This window comes from Bufo gargarizans, chromosome 8 (assembly GCF_014858855.1).
Source record: "Bufo gargarizans isolate SCDJY-AF-19 chromosome 8, ASM1485885v1, whole genome shotgun sequence".
In the NCBI taxonomy this organism is placed as follows: Eukaryota; Metazoa; Chordata; class Amphibia; order Anura; family Bufonidae; genus Bufo; species Bufo gargarizans.
This window is the reverse complement of record NC_058087.1, coordinates 1,906,761-1,925,814: the sequence shown is the minus strand read 5'-3', so window position 1 is coordinate 1,925,814 and position 19,054 is coordinate 1,906,761.

Genomic DNA, 19,054 nt, shown 5'->3' with positions numbered 1-19,054 from the left:
ATCACCCCAATTAACCCCTTGATCACCCCAAAAAGTGATCACTGGTATTGACTGTTAGTTTTTTTTAGGATAGTTTAGGCCCCTTTGTTAGGTAGTTAGCGCCCAGCCCACCGCACCGCAGTCGCTGATTAGCGTATCGCTAATCAGCATTGGTACTTTTATAGTATCTGTAAGTGATCAGAACTGATCACAGTCAGATCTATAATAGTATTAGTGTCACCTTAGTTCGCCCTCCACCCAAAACGCAGTGTTTGCCCGATCAGGCCTGATCGGTCGCCCACACGTGCGTTCACCCACGCCCGCCTCGCCGCAGTGACAATTTTTTTTTTTTTTTATAACTGCACAATCACTTTGCAAGCGCTGCGGCGATAAAAAAAATCAGTTTTGATATTTTTTATCAATCGCAGCGGCTTCCGGTACTTCGCTAGCCTCCCATTTGTAGGACAGGCTTGCTTTTTTTCTTGGGTAGTCTCAGGGAATACCCCTAAATTTTGTTGACCAAATGGCAAATAAGGGGTATTCTTCTGAAGAGGCCTACAGGCTTCTGACCCAGTCGGATGAGGAATGGGAACCCTCATCTGACGAATCCAGCGGGTCAGAATATGAACCTGTAGAAAGCAGTGGCTCTCTGACCCAAAGTTCGGACGAGGAGGTTGAGGTCCCTGATACCACCAGGCGTACCCAGCCCCGTGTCGCTAGACTACAGGTTGCGCAGGATCCGCTTCAAGGGCAGCAGAGTGGGGCTGGCGCTGTCGGATTACGTGGTGAGGCATACACCAGCAGCGCAGCCCATCCTGGACCTAGTACCAGCACTGCCGCACAACATGGTGAAGTGGCGAGCACCAGAAGGGCAGTTGAAGCTGGTACGGTGGCACGTGCATTAGTTCCCCCGTCGCAGCCACCGCACAGACAGGCCCGTAGAGCCCCTAGAGTCCCGGAGGTGCTGGCAAACCCTGAATGGCAGCCCCCAACTTCAGCCGCACCAGTAGTTCCCCCTTTCACCGCCCAGTCTGGAGTTCGGGTTGAGACAGCTCAGATTGGATCGGCACTGTTTTTTTTTAAGCTGTTCTTGACTGCGGAGCGCTTGGACTTAGTCGTGGCAGAAACAAATCGGTATGCCACTCAATTTATAGCCGCCAACCCGGGAAGCTTTTATGCCCAGTCTTTCCAGTGGAAACCCGTCCAAGTTTCCGAATTTAAAACTTTTCTGGGCCTTCTCCTCAACATGGGCCTGACAAAAAAGCATGAATTGCGGTCATATTGGTCCACGAACCCAATTCATCATATGCCCATGTTTTCTGCTGCCATGTCCAGGACACGATTTGAGACCATCCTGCGTTTCCTGCACTTTAGTGACAACAGCACCTCTCGTCCCAGAGGCCACCCAGCTTTTGACCGGCTCCACAAAATTCGGCCCCTCATAGACCACTTCAACACCAAATTTGCAGATTTGTATACCCCTGAGTAAAACATCTGCGTAGACGAGTCCCTTATACATTTTACCGGGCACCTTGGCTTCAAACAATACATCCCAAGCAAGCGCGCCCGGTATGGGGTCAAATTGTATAAGCTCTGTGAAAGGGCCACAGGCTATAGCCACAAATTTCGTGTCTATGAGGGTAATGATCAGACCCTGGAGCCGGTCGGTTGCCCTGACTACCTGGGGAGCAGTGGGAAGACAGTTTGGGACTTGATGTCACCCTTATTTGGCAAGGGGTACCATCTTTATGTGGACAATTTCTACACAAGTGTGCCCCTCTTCAGGCATTTGTTCCTAGAACAGATTGGCTGCTGTGGCACCGAGCGACCTTGTCGCCGGGGCTCCCCCCAATGGCTCGTTACCACCCGTCTTGCAAGGGGGGAGAGGGCTGCCTTGTGTAACGAAGAACTGCTCGCAGTGAAATGGAGAGACAAGCGTGACGTTTACAACCTCTCCTCCATTCACACAGACGCGACAATACAAATTGAACGAGCAACTAGTGTCATTGAAAAGCCCCTCTCGGTCCACGACTATAATTTGCTCATGGGAGGGGTGGACTTCAATGACCAGATGTTGGCTCCTTATTTAGTGTCCCGCCGCACCAGACGCTGGTATAAGAAGGTGTCTGTATATTTAATTCAATTGGCTCTGTACAATAGTTTTGTTCTCTACAGTAAGGCTGGGAGAACAGGATCCTTCCTCAAATTTCAGGAAGAGATCATCGAGAACCTTCTGTATCCAGGAGGTTACGTGGCCCCATCCACCAGTGTAGTGAGACGTCTACACGAGCGACATTTCCCCAGTGTCGTTTCTGGTACCTCAACCCAACCGTCAACCCGAAAAAGATGTTGTGTCTGTAGCAGGAGTGGAATAAGGCGTGACACCCGCTATTTCTGTCCTGACTGCCCTGACCACCCTTCCCTATGCTTAGGGGAGTGTTTCCGGAAGTACAATACACAGGTACACTATTAGCATAGGGATTGCATCTCACAGGACGGGCACACAGGGCTATTAGGGCCCATTCACACAGAGCTGCTGCAAACCTCTCCTTTCACCTGGGACAAAGTGCATAATGTACTTCGCCACATCTTTGGGCGATTTGCGCTTTGCACATTGTCCCATGAGGAAGGAGAGGTTTGTCCTATAAAGGTAAAAAAAAGCAAAACAAAAAAAAAATCACCGGTAAGCAAAAAAGTTAATGTTCTGTTCCAAAAGTTCAATAAAGTTTATAAAAGTTAATGTTCTGTTCAAATGTTATTATAAAGTTCATGTTAATAAATTTAATGCGTTGCGGCCTGGTTTTTTAATTTTTTTTTTTTTTACCTTCTAGGTGGACGAACCGATGAACCAGCTGCAGCACTGATGTGCATTCTGACAGAAGCATCGTGCTGCTGTCAGATTACACAAAAGTCGGTGTATGCGGCGCTGCAAGACGAGATTTCTCCTCTGCAGTAAAAGATACGTATGCCGAGGCTTATGAGCTGAGGGGCGGTGTTCATATGCTTTGGCAAACACTTTGTATATAAAAAAAAACTAACAAAAAAAAACCTGGCAATGATTTATTCATCCACATCGATTGATGTGAATGGAGAAATCGGGTTTGCCAGGGCATACGAGTTGAGTGGGTTTGGATGTTGGGCGGAGCTCCTATGTCCTGGCAGACGCCTTTCCCCTCCTTTATTTTTTTTTTTGGCAGAGATTTTTTCATCCACATTGATCGATGCAAATGAAGAAATCTTTGCCGTTCATTTTTTCTTTCAGCCCAGAGGCTGAACGAAAAAAAAAAATCTCATTACCCGTATTCTCAATATAAGGAGAATAGCAGAAACTCCTAATGCTGGCCATACATGTAATGATTGCGGAGACCCTCAAATGCCAGAGCAGTACAAACACCCCACAAATGACCCCATTTTGGAAAGAAGACACCCTAAGGTATTCGCTGATGGGCATAGTGAGTCCATAGAAGTTTTTATTTTTTGTCACAAGTTAGCGGAAAATGATGTTTTTTATATTTCTTCTTACAAAGTCTCATATTCCACTTACTTGTGACAAAAAATAAAAACTTCCATGAACTCACTATGCCCATCACGAAATACCTTGGGGTGTCTTCTTTCCAAAATGGGGTCACATGTGGGGTATTTATACTGCCCTGGCATTTTAGGGGCCCTAAAGCGTGAGAATAAGTCTGGAATCCAAATGTCTAAAAATGCCCTCCTAAAAGGTATTTGTGCCCCATTGCGCACCTAGGCTGCAAAAGTGTCACACGTGGTATCGCCGTACTCAGAAGAAGTAGGGCAATGTGTTTTGGGGTGTCTTTTTACATATACCCATGCTAGGTGAGCGAAATATCTCTCTAAAATGACAACTTTGTATAAAAAAATGGGAAAAGTTGACTTTTAGAGAGATATTTCTCTCACCCAGCATGGGTATATGTAAAAATACACCCCAAAACACGTTGCCCTACTTCTTCTGAGTACGGAGATACCACATGTGTGACACTTTTTTGCAGCCTAGGTGGGCAAAGGGGCACAAATTCTAAAGAGCACCTTTAGGATTTCACAGGGCATTTTTTACACATTTGGATTTCAAACTACTTCTCACGCATTAGGGCCCCTAAAATGCCAAGGCAGTATAACTACCCCACAAGTGACCCCATTTTGGAAAGAAGACACCCCAAGGTATTTTGTGATGGGCATAGTGAGTTCATGGAAGTTTTTATTTTTTGTCACAAGATAGTGGAATATGAGACTTTGTAAGAAAAAAGAAAAAATCATAATTTTCCGCTAACTTGTGACAAAAAATAAAAACTTCTATGAACTCACTATGCCCATCAGTGAATGCCTTAGCGTGTCTTCTTTCCAAAATGGGGTCACTTGTGGGGTATTTATACTGCCCTGGCATTTTAGGGGCCCTAATGCGTTAGAAGTAGTTTGAAATCAAAATGTGTAAAAAATGCCCTGTGAAATCCTAAAGGTGCTCTTTAGAATTTGTGCCCCTTTGCCCACCTAGGCTGCAAAAAAGTGTCATACATGTCGTATCGCCGTACTCAGGAGAAGTTGGGCAATGTGTTTTGGGGTGTCTTTTTACATATATCCATGCTGGGTGAGAGAAATATCTCCCTAAAATGACAACTTTGTATAAAAAAAAATGGGAAAAGTTGACTTTTAGAGAGATATTTCTCTCACCCAGCATGGGTATATGTAAAAATACACCCCAAAACACGTTGCCCTACTTCCTCTGAGTACGGCGATACCACATGTGTGACACTTTTTGCAGCCTAGGTGGGCAAAGGGGCACAAATTCTAAAGAGCACCTTTCGGATTTCACAGGGCATTTTTTACACATTTTGATTTCAAACTACTTCTCACGCATTAGGGCCTCTAAAATGCCAAGGCAGTATAACTACCCCACAAGTGACACCATTTTGGAAAGAAGACACCCCAAGGTATTTCATGATGGGCATAGTGAGTTCATGGAAGTTTTTATTTTTTGTCACAAGTTAGTGGAATATGAGACTTTTGTAAGAAAAAATAAAATAAAAAAATCATCATTTTCCGCTAACTTATGACAAAAAATAAAAACTTATATGAACTCACTATGCCCATCAGCGAATACCTTAGGGTGTCTACTTTCCGAAATGGGGTCATTTGTGGGGTGTTTCTACTGTCTGGGCATTGTAGAACCTCAGGAAACATGACAGGTGCTCAGAAAGTCAGAGCTGCTTCAAAATGCGGAAATTCACATTTTTGTACCATAGTTTGTAAACGCTATAACTTTTGGGCAAACCAATAAATATACACTTTTTGTCTTTTGTCAAAAACATGTAGAACAATAAATTTAGAGAAAAAAAAAGTAAAAATGTCAGCAGCAATGAAATACCACCAAATGAAAGCTCTATTAGTGAGAAGAAAAGGAGGTAACATTCATTTGGGTGGTAAGTTGTATGACCGAGCAATAAACGGTGAAAGTAGTGTAGTGCAGAAGTGTAAAGAGTGGCCTGGTCATTAAGGGGGTTTAAGCTAGGGGAGCTGAGGGGGTTAAGGACTATTGTGTGTGACAGCAGCAATATATATTTGTAGCGCATCCTGCACTAAATAGCGTCTAATAGACCGCTGAGGACATTTAAATTATCTACGCTACATCTCCTGTGTAAAGTGTGCACATCCCTAAAATATCAGTGACATCCATCCAGTGTACTTTTTCCGTAGACAGTGTCCGCTGCGGACAGTTAATTTATCCGCACCACATCTCTTGTGTAAAGTGTGCGCATCCCTAAAATATCTGTGACATCCAGTGTACTTTTTAAATAGACTGTGTCCGCTGCGGACAGTGAGATTAGCTGCGCCACATCTCCAGTGTAAAGTGTGCGCATCCAAAAAATATCTGTGACATCCAGTGCACTTTTTAAATAGACTGTGTCCGCTGCGGACAGTGAGATTAGCTGCGCCACATCTCCAGTGTAAAGTGTGCGCATTCCAAAAACATCTGTGACATCCGGTGTACTTTTACAATAGACTGTGTCCGCTGCGGACAGTGAGATTAGCTGCGCCACATCTCCAGTGTAAAGTGTGCGCTTCTAAAAATATCTGTGACATCCGGTGTACTTTTTCATTAGACGGTGTCCACTGCGGACAGTGACATTACCAGTGCCACATTTCCAGTGTAACGTGTACACCTACTTTCAAGCATATATCACATTTAAAATGAAGAAGGCAAGCAGTAAGGGATGGGGAAGTGGCCGTGATGCTGATGGTGCACGCAGAGGGCCGTGGCCCTGGGTGCATTTAAACTGTTCCTGCTGCCAGAGCACAAAAAAAACAATAATCCACGATACCTAGCTTCATGTCCCAGTGTAACGGATCTCCTAGCACCCCGACCGGGTAATTCCGTCGATAGATGCTCCTAGTGCTTCCCGAGGTCTCCAAGCACTCCACTTGACACCGTAAGCGCTGCAGTCCCCACGAACCGCCGAAGCTTGGTTGAGGCCTCACCATCTCCTACCCACCCTGGACCTACGACAAGGCTCCAGGCTCCAGTGGGTGAACCTCTCCTACAGCCAGAGAGCAGGAACAGCTCTTACAAGAGCTAGTAGTTATGCCAGGGGAGTATAGCAAATCTTCAGCGTATAGCAATCCCCCAGTGTTGATCAGTTACCCAAACACCAGCCTCAACATGATGAAGGATAAAACAGGCACACTTTATTGAGGGCTACCCGCCCGTATTTATGCAGGTCCCCATCTGGTGGACACGCCCCTAGGGGACCAGAAGGAAGACTGTGACACAGGACAGATATGCAGCAATTCAGGGTACACAGACACAATACATCCCCACGATGCATCATGGTTTCCTCCTCTCTGCCCTGGAGACACCCGAGGAGTAATTCAATTATCTCTCAGGACAAAGGGAAATCGCCAATACACATGTGGGGACAACAGGACAGAAATCACCATTTAAACATACAATGTCACAACCCTTACAGTAAACACAGACATTTAACATATCCCCAGATAGCTCAAGTCTGAGTGCATATTATTAGGTGAATGGCACTCAGACTACACGAATACACTAAAATTAGCTATCTGGGTGCCCTCACATAACATACAATGTAACCGAACGCATAATAACATAAAATACAATTCTACAGACAGATTTAAGCTGTGCGGCCGGTCTGTCTTCTCCTTTAAAGTTAGTATGGGCCATAATCCTGAGGCAAGAGGCTGGTAGCCAGGCCCCTCCAAAACCCAGTGGCGAGGTTGGTTTCGCCACACATCTCCCCCCTCCCAGGGAAGACTAACCAGATACCTGACCTCATGCCGGTCGGTATCTGAGTTAGTCTGGCAGTCCACCCACAACCCAATACTGGACCTGTTGAATTTTGGGGCCTGGCTCTGTTCTGTATGTCCCCAGCTGTTGAGGGGGCATCTGCTACTCGTTGCTTCCTTGTTGCTCTCTAGCTTGGAGCTGTAGGTACTTAGTGGGCAGAGGCCGACTGCGCTCTGCCCCGATGCCAGCTCTTCCGCTGGGGTATCCTGTGGGAAGTCCGGCTCTGGAGAAGAGGATAGGGGAGGGCAGAGGCCAACTGTGCTCTGCCCAGATGCCAGCGCTATCTCTGGGGTAGCCTGTGGAAAGTCAGCCTCTGGAGAAGAGGATAGGGGAGGGCAGAGGCTGACTGCGCTCTGCCCAGATGCCAGCTCTTCTGCTGGGATGTCGTCAGGGAATCCTATCCCCAGGACCTTGTTGCAGATCGGCTGTGGAGAGGAGGAATCGCTTACCTCCTCCTCCTGGCATTCCTGCAGGGTTGGTGGGGACTCTGTACCGGCCGTCCAGCATCCCTGTAGGCCTGGTGCAGAGACCGCGGTCCCATTTGCACCATTGCAGTCAGGGGTGCTATCCCCCTGTGGTTGGGGATAGAGACCGGTTGTCTCTTCTCTCTTTACAACACACTGCTGCTGGGGAGTCAGACCGACTGTCTCAACTCTCTGTAACGCTGCCTGGTGCTGGGTAGTGGGTGCGACCATCTCCACTCCTAGTAATGCTGGTTGCTGCAGGGACGGGGGACTGACAATCCTCTCCCTGTGATCCTGTCTGCCGCTGGGGAGAGAGACCGGTTGTCATCTCTCCCTGTAAGTTAAGCTGCCGATGGGGAGTCAGACCGACTGTCTGGACTCCGGGTAACGCTGGCTGTAGTTGGGGATCTGGGCCGGTGTCATGGAACCATGAACCAGACGTACAACAAGAGATAAGTGGAAAATAAGAAGGCTTTATTGAAAAGCAAGCCGTAAGCAAAAGTCCAAACGGATGGCTAAACCGAAGCAGGGTCTTGCGTAGACAGAGGTCAGGAACCAGAAGGGTAGTCAGACGAAGCCTGGATCAGGAACCAGCAGGGTAGTCAGACGAAGCCAGGATCAGGAACCAACGGGGTAGTCAGACGAAGCCAGGATCAGGAACCAACGGGGTAGTCAGACGAGGCCAGGATCAGGAACCAGAAGCAGCAGCAGTCTTAGAAGCATGTGAACACAGGAGGACCAAGCAAGGAACTGAAGCCACAGACCTCCTATATATATGAGCTAGGCATCCAGCTCCTCCCAGTGGGAAGGAGAAGCCGCAGGGTGGGAGGCTACAAGAAACCCAGAAACCAAGATGGCCGCCAGCACATGTCAAACGAAGGAGAACAGTAAGAAGGTAAGACCATGACAGTACCTCCCCCTCAAGGGCCCCTCCTCCGCGGAGTAAGGAACGGTTTCTGAGGGAAGCGTGCGTGGAAGGCTCGGAGCAAAGCAGGAGCATGGACATCTGCGGAGGGAACCCAGGAACGCTCCTCTGGACCATAACCACGCCAATGGACCAAAAACTGCAACCGACCGCGGACCAGGCGTGAGTCCAGGATATTGCTCACCTCATATTCCTCACGATTGCCCACTTGGACCGGACGGGGCCGAGGAACCGAGGAAGTGAAACGATTACACACCAATGGCTTCAACAGGGAGACATGAAACACGTTGGAGATCCGCATGCCAGGAGGAAGCGCAAGGGCATAGGCTACCGGGTTTACCCTGCGAAGCACTCGGAAGGGACCAACAAAGCGAGGCGCCAGCTTGGGAGTGGGCACTCGAAGGTTGAGGTTGCGGGTGGACAACCATACACGGTCTCCGACCTGGTAGGAAGGAGCGGGCGCTCGTCTGCGATCAGCCTGGAGTCTCTGGCGCTGCGCAGAGACCTCAAGGGACCTCTGGATCTGTACCCAAGAAGCACGTAGGACGGAAAGGTGATCCTCCACAGCCGGAATATCCTGGGGAGAGCATACCTCCGGTAACACGGCAGGTTGGAACCCATAATTGGCCATGAAGGGAGACGTCCCAGAGGAAGAGTTCACTGCCGTGTTCCTGGCAAACTCAGCCCAAGGCAGGAGGTCAACCCAATTGTCTTGGTGATCGGAGACATAGCAACGAAGGAATTGCTCCAAGGCCTGATTGGATCGTTCTGCGGCCCCATTGGACTGAGGGTGGTAGGCCGAGGAGAAAGAGAGATGAATCCCCAACTGGGAGCAAAAGGCGCGCCCAGAACCTGGACACAAACTGACTCCCCCGATCCGACACAATCTCCTTGGGCAAACCGTGCAACCGGAAGACCTCCCTGGCGAAAATCGTGGCCAACTCTTGTGCAGAGGGTAACTTCTTGAGAGGAACACAGTGGCACATTTTGGAAAACCGATCCACAATCATGAGAATGACCGTATGGCCTCGGGATGCAGGGAGGTCCACAATGAAATCCATCCCCAGGTGTGACCATGGGCGCTCCCCGGTGGCTATGGGTTGCAAAAGGCCCAACGGAAGGTGCCGAGGGGACTTACTCTGGGCACAAACGGAGCATGCCGCTACATATTCGGCGATGTCGGAACGTAGAGAAGGCCACCAGAACAGACGTGAAACAGCCCAGGACAGCTGATTCTTTCCAGGATGCCCCGCGGCCTTGGAGTTATGGTAGGTTCGCAACAACCGAATGCGCAACTCCTCAGGCACAAAACACCTGCCGTTGGGTCTCCCAGAGGGAGCACCAGATTGAGCCGCCAAAATCTGCTCACCCAGGGGAGAGGTCAGGCTGGTGCGAATGGCGGCCAGGATCTGATTCGGAGGTATGACCGAAGTCGGAATCGACTCCTCCCCGGACAGCTCGGAGTACTGCCGTGATAAGGCATCCGCTCTGATGTTCTTGGAACCGGGTAGGTAGGAGACCACGTAATTAAAACGTGACAAGAACAGAGTCCATCTGGCCTGACGTGGTGTCAATCTCTTGGCCTCAGAAAGGTAGGTCAGATTCTTGTGGTCCGTCAGGATGAGAACCGGAACCACCGAACCCTCGAGCAAGTGCCTCCATTCTTTAAGGGCCTGCACGATGGCCAATAACTCCCTGTCACCAATCTGATAGTTGCACTCCGCGGAAGACAGTTTCCGGGAGTAAAACCCACAAGGAAGCAGAGGACCCTCTGGTGTTCTACGCTGAGACAGGAGGGCGCCTACTCCCGTCTCAGACGCGTCCACCTCGAGGACAAAGGGCAACCCAGGGTTGGGATGCGACAGAATCGGAGCCGACACAAAGGCGGACTTTAGAGCCTCAAAAGCTCGGATGGCCTCGAGCGGCCAGACCTGGAAATTACTGCCCTTCCTGGTCAGATCCGTGAGCGGCTTGGCTAGCATAGAAAAGTCCCTGATGAACTTCCGATAATAATTGGCGAAGCCCAAAAAGCGCTGCAGGGCACGGAGACCACTGGGCTGGGGCCACTGTAAGACAGCCGAAACCTTCTCAGGATCCATGGAGAACCCCTCAGCGGAAATGATGTAACCTAAGAAGGTTACCTGGGATCGGTGAAATTCGCATTTCTCAAGCTTACCGAACAGCCTGTTCTCTCGTAACCGTTGCAACACTCGTCTGACATCCATAATGTGGGCCTCCATGGATTCAGAATATACCAAGATGTCATCCAAATAGACCACCACACACTGCTGCAACAGGTCACGGAAAACATCGTTGATGAATTCCTGGAAGACTGCGGGCGCATTGCACAACCCAAAGGGCATAACCAAGGATTCATAATGACCGGTCCTGGTGTTAAACGCGGTCTTCCACTCATCGCCCGCCTTGATCCTTACCAGGTTATATGCCGCCCTCAGGTCGAGTTTGGTAAAGACCGTGGCCCCTTTGAGGCGATCGAACAGCTCGGAAATCAAGGGTATCGGGTAAGCGTTCTTGATCGTGATGCGATTGAGACCCCTGTAATCGATGCAAGGCCTCAACTCACCGCCCTTCTTTTTCACAAAGAAAAATCCAGCCCCTGCCGGGGACGAGGATTTGCGAATGTGTCCGCGTGAAAGCGCCTCCCTCACGTACTCCTCCATGGCCTCATTCTCCGCTACCGACAGTGGATAGACTTTGCCACGAGGAGGAACGGCACCAGATTGTAACTCTATGGCACAATCGTATGGGCGGTGCGGAGGTAGGGCAACCGCGCGCACCTTATCGAATACATCCCGGTACTCTTCGTATTCAGGAGGCAACAGAGAGTCCGAGGAAGTACACAGCAACTTGACAGGCCCATGGATGCAACTAGCCCCACACTGCGGTGACCACGAGAGGATCTCGACCGATCTCCAATCGAAAGTCGGATTATGCTTCTGGAGCCAGGGGTACCCCAAGACCACCGAGTAGTGTGGAGACGAAATCACCTGGAAACAGACCGACTCTCTGTGAACGGCACCAATGGCTATCCCCACTGGAAGGGTCTCATGAGTCACGTGTGGCGGCAGAAGGGGTCTGCCGTCTATCGCCTCAAGAGCCAGTGGGGAACCTCGAGGCTGCAGAGGAATGGAATTGGCGGCAGCGAACACACTATCAATGAACAAACCACCAGCACCAGAGTCCACCAACGCCTGGGTCGTCACCGAGCCCCCGACCCAGGAGAGGACAACAGTGATCAGTGGTTTGTCAACACGGGAAACCGGGGACGAGGAGACTCCACCCAAGATCTGCCCCCGACAGGATCTCAGGTGCGAGTGTTTCCCGGACGGTTCGGACATGCCAACCGAAAATGCCCACCGAGACCACAGTACATGCATCGGCCCTCGCGTCTCCGGAGTACCCTCTCCCCCTCGGACAGGCGAGCAAACCCCAGCTGCATGGGTTCACCCCCAGACAAGTCATCCCCAGGAGGCGTAGGAGGAGAGGGAGGCACGGGTGGGACAGCAAACGTAGGCGCCAATCTGTTAGAAGACCTCCGCAGGCTCTCCTTAAAGGAAGGTCTCTCCCTGAGTCTGGTGTCAATCAAAATCAGGAAAGAAATAAGAGACTCGAGCTCCACTGGTAGGTCCTTAGCTGCAACCTCATCCTTCAAGGCATCCGAAAGACCATGAGAGAAAGCAGCGACCAGAGCCTCATTATTCCAGCCCACCTCTGCTGCCAGGGTACGAAACTCAATGGCGTATTCAGCTACAGATCGTGAACCCTGTCTGATGGACATAAGGAGCTTCGCAGCAGAGGCAGCACGAGCCGGCACATCGAATACCTTCCGAAGAGAAGCAACAAAACCGGAAAACTCGGCAACCACCGGATTGTTGTTCTCCCATAAAGGGCTGGCCCAGGCCAAGGCCTTGTCCGAGAGCAGCGAGATCAAGAAGCCCACCTTTGATCTCTCAGTAGGAAAGGCATGTGGCAGCAACTCGAAATAAATGCCCACCTGGTTAAGGAAACCTCGGCACTGAGTTGGCTCTCCCCCAAAGCGCTGTGGAAGGGGGGCAGAACCGGTCATACCCCGAGACACCGCAGGCGCAGCAACAGGTGTCGGGGTAGACTCTGGCGCAACAACCGGAGCGGCAGTAGGAACGGGCCCAGGAGCGACAACCGACCCATCGGCAACGGAAGCGAAATGAGCCGTGCGTTCAAGCATGGTTTGCAACGCCACAGCGAACCGACCCAACAGGTGATCCTGCTGATCAAGTCTGGCAACCAGCGTAGGTAGCGAGGATGGCCCTGTACCGTCAGAATTCATGGCTTGGTCCTAATGTCATGGAACCATGAACCAGACGTACAACAAGAGATAAGTGGAAAATAAGAAGGCTTTATTGAAAAGCAAGCCGTAAGCAAAAGTCCAAACGGATGGCTAAACCGAAGCAGGGTCTTGCGTAGACAGAGGTCAGGAACCAGAAGGGTAGTCAGACGAAGCCTGGATCAGGAACCAGCAGGGTAGTCAGACGGAGCCAGGATCAGGAACCAACGGGGTAGTCAGACGAAGCCAGGATCAGGAACCAACGGGGTAGTCAGACGAGGCCAGGATCAGGAACCAGAAGCAGCAGCAGTCTTAGAAGCATGTGAACACAGGAGGACCAAGCAAGGAACTGAAGCCACAGACCTCCTATATATATGAGCTAGGCATCCAGCTCCTCCCAGTGGGAAGGAGAAGCCGCAGGGTGGGAGGCTACAAGAAACCCAGAAACCAAGATGGCCGCCAGCACATGTCAAACGAAGGAGAACAGTAAGAAGGTAAGACCATGACAGCCGGCTACCCAGCAACCCTGTAGGGCCGGTGGAGAGACTTCGGTCCCATCTCTACCTGCCGTCTGGAGGTCTTCCCAGAACCAGTCGATGAAGTTCCCTACTTTGGGAGTTGGTAGGGAAGCCGGGGGTTTTCGCCGGCAAGTCTTCACAGTTGTAGGAGGGCAGATCTGGCTCTGCTTGTCAAGTAGGTTGGGGATGAATGGAGCTGAGCAGGTGTTGGTAGGTCTGCTCCAGCTCCCACTCCCTTGTTACTAGGTGGGTCATGTCTTTGCTGACCTCCCTTCCGTCAGCATAAACATGCATACCCATCCGGTAGTCGTAGATGTCCCAAAACCTAGACTCCTCCGTGCTGCCAAGATCAATGTCCTCCTCCAAGGCATCCCATAGTAACCCAGGTCCATCATAATCCTCACCCTCGGGTCTGTCGTGCTCAGCCATCCAGGGGGAATGTTGAATGACATGCCACCTTAGGGCCTGGTAAGCGTCCTCTAGCCAAATCTCCTTACATACCAGGTTCTGGAGCTCTGTTACCTAGTCATCCAGGGGCTGCTCTCCCAAGAGATCCATCGCCACACGCTTTTGTAGCCGCTGCTCATAACTGGGGAGACTCTCACCTCGCCGCCGCTGGGCATTTTCCAGGGCATCATACCAGACTTCCTTTCTGTCTGCATCCCTGTAGTCTGCGGCTGCCTCCTCGTCATAGAACGCTGTCCGAAGACTAGCCGATTCCATCCTGCTGTAGCCAGGGGCGCTGTACGGATACTAGCCTTGCCCTCAATTTAGTAAATCCACGAACGGTGTCTCCGAGCTGCTTCTCCTCTCACTAGGACGCCATCCCACCGCTGCCACCAAATGTAACAGATCACCTAGCACCCCGACCGGGTACCTCCGTCGATAGATGCTCCAAGCACTCCACTTTACACCGTAAGCGCTGCAGACCCCACGAACCGCCGAAGCTTGGTTGAGGCCTCACCGTCTCCTACTCACCCTGGACCTACGACAAGGCTCCAGTGGGTGAACCTCTCCTACAGCCAGAGAGCAGGAACAGCTCTTACAAGAGCTAGTAGTTATGCCAGGGGAGCAAATCTTCAGCGTATAGCAATCACCCAGTGTTGATCAGTTACCCAAACACCAGCCTCAACATGATGAAGGATAAAACAGGCACACTTTATTGAGGGCTACCAGCCCGTGTTTATGCAGGTCCCCATCTGGTGGACACGCCCCTAGGGGACCAGAAGGAAGACTGTGACACAGGACAGATATGCAGCAATTCAGGATGCACAGACACAATACATCCCCACAATGCATCATGGTTTCCTCCTCTCTGCCCCCGAGGAACCCGAGGAGTAATTCAATTATCTCTCAGGACAAAGGGAAATCGCCAATACACATGCGGGGACAACAGGACAGAAATCACCATTTAAACATACAATGTCACAACCCTTACAGTAAACACAAACATTTAACATATCCCCAGATAGCTCAAGTCTGAGTGCATATTATTAGGTGAATGGCACTCAGACTACATGAATACACTAAAATTAGCTATCTGGGTACCCTCACATAACATAAAATACAATTCCAAAGACAGATTTAAGCTGTGCGGCCGGTCTGTCTTCTCCTTTAAAGTTAGTATGGGCCATAATCCTGAGGCAAGAGGCTGGTAGCTAGGCCCCTTGGCGAGGTTGGTTTCGCCACACCCAGTTTGCAGGGCGGCGCAGGACACCACTCTTGAAGTCAGACCAGTGCGACCAGGTGGTCGGTTGGATTGCAGCAGATAATGCTTCCAGTCAGTTAAGCACCACCCTGTCTTCCACCAAGTCCAGTCTTGATACTCCTTCCTCCCACCATGGAGAGTCTGGCCAAACAAGTGATCCCACACTCTGATATTGCGAGGACCTCTTTTTCTCGCTATTCCTTGATTTGGCACTTTCGCAAAGCACGCTTGAAGAGGGACAGATCTTGTGCCCTGTGTAACGGTATCAACCGTTGGCGACGTCCTTCTCCAATGGTCAGCGTGGCGCTGTAGAGCTGCTCCAGAGACTTCCAAGCCGAGTTGCGATTTCCAGTAGCTATGCAGCTCTTACAAAAGCTAGTAGTGATATAGCTGTTCCCTACAACACGAGACGAGGCTGCGAGTTGAGGGTAAGAACAACCTTTATTGGTGCCACCCTTGGCCTTATATACAAGTCTCCATGGAAGGGGCCCTCCCCCGTGGACCTGATTGAGAACTGTGTGACAACTACACAGACCAATGGAAATAATCACACAATCCAGGACAGTCCCACACAATGTCTCCCCTTTGCCTTGGAGATAATCAGGTTAGACACTGTAGGTAACCTAATTATCTCCAGACAGGAAAACCGCATTGTGTATAAAGACCCCCCATACAGGATGTACAATGTCTCCCCCCTGACTGGGAAATAATCAGGTTATACACTGTAGTAACCTAATCATCTCCAGACAGTAAAACCACATTTTCTTTTTATACATTAAAAAGTACCCCAAAATCCACAATATTCCAACAGACAAACAGAGGGCTTCTGTTACATGGCTCCCTGTTAGTGGAACACGCTGGCAGATCCGGTTTTACCCCTTTTCAGTGCAACTTGGGGCTGTCCAGTCTCTGTTATTTGGGGTTGAGATCAGTCTGCTGGGATAACCCATCTGCGTTGCCATTCTGTTTTCCGTGCCGCTACTGGATAGTAAAGTTGTAGGGTTGGAGTGCCAGACTCCATCTCAGTAGCCGGCCATTGTCCCCTGCAACGCGGTTTAGCCACACAAGCGGGTTATGGTCTGTAACAAGTGTGAACTCCTGTCCATATAAATATGGAGTCAATTTCTTTAAGGCCCACACCAGGGCTAAGCACTTCTTCTTCACTGCCGCGTAGCTGACCTCTCGGGAAAGAAGCTTTCTACTAAGGTAGGCGACAGGGTGCTCTCCTCCATCTTCTCCCACCTGTCTCAGAACTGCCCCCAGTCCGAACATTGAAGCATCTGTATGGACAATAAAGCATTTGTTAGGGACTGGGGCAGCCATGATGGGCGCATGAACTAATGCAGTCTTAAGGGCTTGGAATGCAGTTTCACAGTTCGGAGACCACAGGACCTGTCGGGGTAAATTCTTCTTGGTCAGGTCAGTCAGGGGTTTGGCAATGGTGCTATAGTCTGGTATGAAGCGTCTGTAATACCCGGTTGTACCCAAGAAGGCCAGTACTTGGGTCTTTGTGCGAGGTGTGGGCCAGTTAGCGACAGCCTCAATCTTAGCAGGCTAAGGTCGCTGTTTCCTACACCCCACCCGGTGTCCCAGGTACTGGACCTCAGCCATCCCAAACTGGCATTTGTCTGGTTTCAGAGTCAGGCCAGCGGCCCGAATCCGATCCAGCACCGTTTCTACGTGAGCTAAGTGTTCCTCCCAGGACTCACTATTGATCTCTATGTTATTCAGGTATGCACAAGCGAACTCCTGGAAGCCATCAAGGAGTCTATCCACCAAGCGCTGGAACGTGGCTGGGGCATTTTTCATCCCGAATGGCATGACCTTAAACTGGTACAGGCCAAACAGGGTGACAAAGGCCGACTTGGGGATCGGATCGCCTTCTTGGCTAGGGGAATTTGCCAATAACCCTTACAGAGGTCAATGGTGGTTAGATAGTGTCCCCTGGCTATGCGATCCAAAAGCTCCTCTACTTGGGGCATAGGGTAGGCATCAGTCACCGTCCTGTACTTTAACTTGCGGTAGTCCACACAGAATCTGGTGGTACCATCTTTCTTGGGCAGTAATACTACAGGAGATGCCCAGGGGCTGTCTGAGGGTTCGATTACCCCTAACCTCAGCATCTCATGAATCTCCTTCCGCATCCCCTCTCTGACTGCTGTAGGGATGCGGTAAGGGGGCTGTCGGAGTGGGGCTTGTCCAGGTGTTTCTACTCTGAGTTGTGAGAGTGGTGTACCTAGGCTCTTGGGAAAGAAGTAAGGCTCTTAGCCTGTAATAGGTTGTGCAACTGTTCCCTCTCAGTGTGAGTGAGTTTTCCCCCTAACTGAACCTGGCTAAGGAAATCGGCGGGTGACCCCTTCTCTAAGAGGTCAGGTAAGGGTAGGTTGTCAGGGTCCTCTGTAGCAGGGCTACATACCGCAGACACATACTCAGGTCTATCTAAGTATTCTTTCAACATATTAACATGAAAGGCTCTTTTTAGCCTCTCATCCTTACAACTGGCGATGACATAAGTTGTATCGCAAAGCTTTTCTATCACCTTATAGGGTCCCTGCCAGGAGGCCTGCAGTTTATCATGCTTAAGGGGCTTCAATACTAAGACCTTTTGTCCTATAAAGAAATTGCGTTGTCGGGCACCCCTATCATACCACACCTTCTGTCACCCTTGGGCCGCCTGGAGGTTGACTTTGACTGCCCGTGCCAGCTGCTCCATGCGGTCCCGAAGCTCCAGTACGTATGATAAGATTGGGGTCCCTTCATTCTCCATTTCCCCCGCCTAGTGCTCCCTGATGAGATCAAGGGGCCCTCACACCTTTCTCCCATATAGAAGCTCGAAGCGGGAGAACCCAGTTGATTCCTGCGGTACCTCCCTGTAGGCAAATAGGAGGTGCGGTAGGAATCGCTCCCAGTCTCTGTATTCGCTGGTGAAAGTTGTGAGCATTTGCTTCAAGGTTCCATTGAAGCGCACACAGAGGCCGTTAGTCTAGGGATAGTAGGGTGAACTAAGTAGCGATTTAATACGGCAGACCTTCCACAGCTGTTGTGTCAGTTCTGCAGTAAATTGTGTGCCTCTGTCCGAGAGGATTTCCTTGGGAAACCCGACTCAGGAGAAAATCTGCACCATAGCGGTAGCTACAGTGTCTGCCTGTATGTTTGACATTGCCACTGCCTCTGGATAGCTAGTAGCATAGTCCACAACGGTAAGTATGTACTTCTTACCGGATGGACTAGGGTTGGCGAGGGGTCCCACAAGGTCAATAGCTATCCTGCTGAAGGGTTCTTCAATAATTGGCAGTGGTATTAAGTGAGCCTTGGGGTGATCCCCCCGTTTCCCCCCTCGCTGGCACACATCGCAGGTTTGGCAGTAAGTCCTTACGTCTGCGTGTACCCCAGGCCAAAAGAAGGTCTGGGTTTCCCGTTGTAATGTACGGGTTACTTCTAAGTGCCCAGCCAAGGGAATGTCGTGCCCGATCCTAAGGATTTCCCTTCAATAGTTGCTGGGGACTACTAACTGGCGCTTTTGGTAGGGGTTCTGTCCTGCCTGTTCAGTGACCCGGTATAACTTTTTAGCATCCCACATAAAAACTTTGTTGTCCAACCCCCTAGCTCCTTTTCCCACCTTTTTCCTATATTTCGGTAGGGAAGGATCCGCTCTAGTCTCCCTCCCACACTCCTCAGGGTGGTCCCAAGCTTTCAAGGTCTGGGGATTAGTCACAGTCAGGGGGTGTCTTACCTGGGTCTCCGGAGCTGGTGAACTGGAGCTCTGAACGGAGCTGGTCAGTTCCGTTCTAGCTTGGGCCCTGGTCGTCACA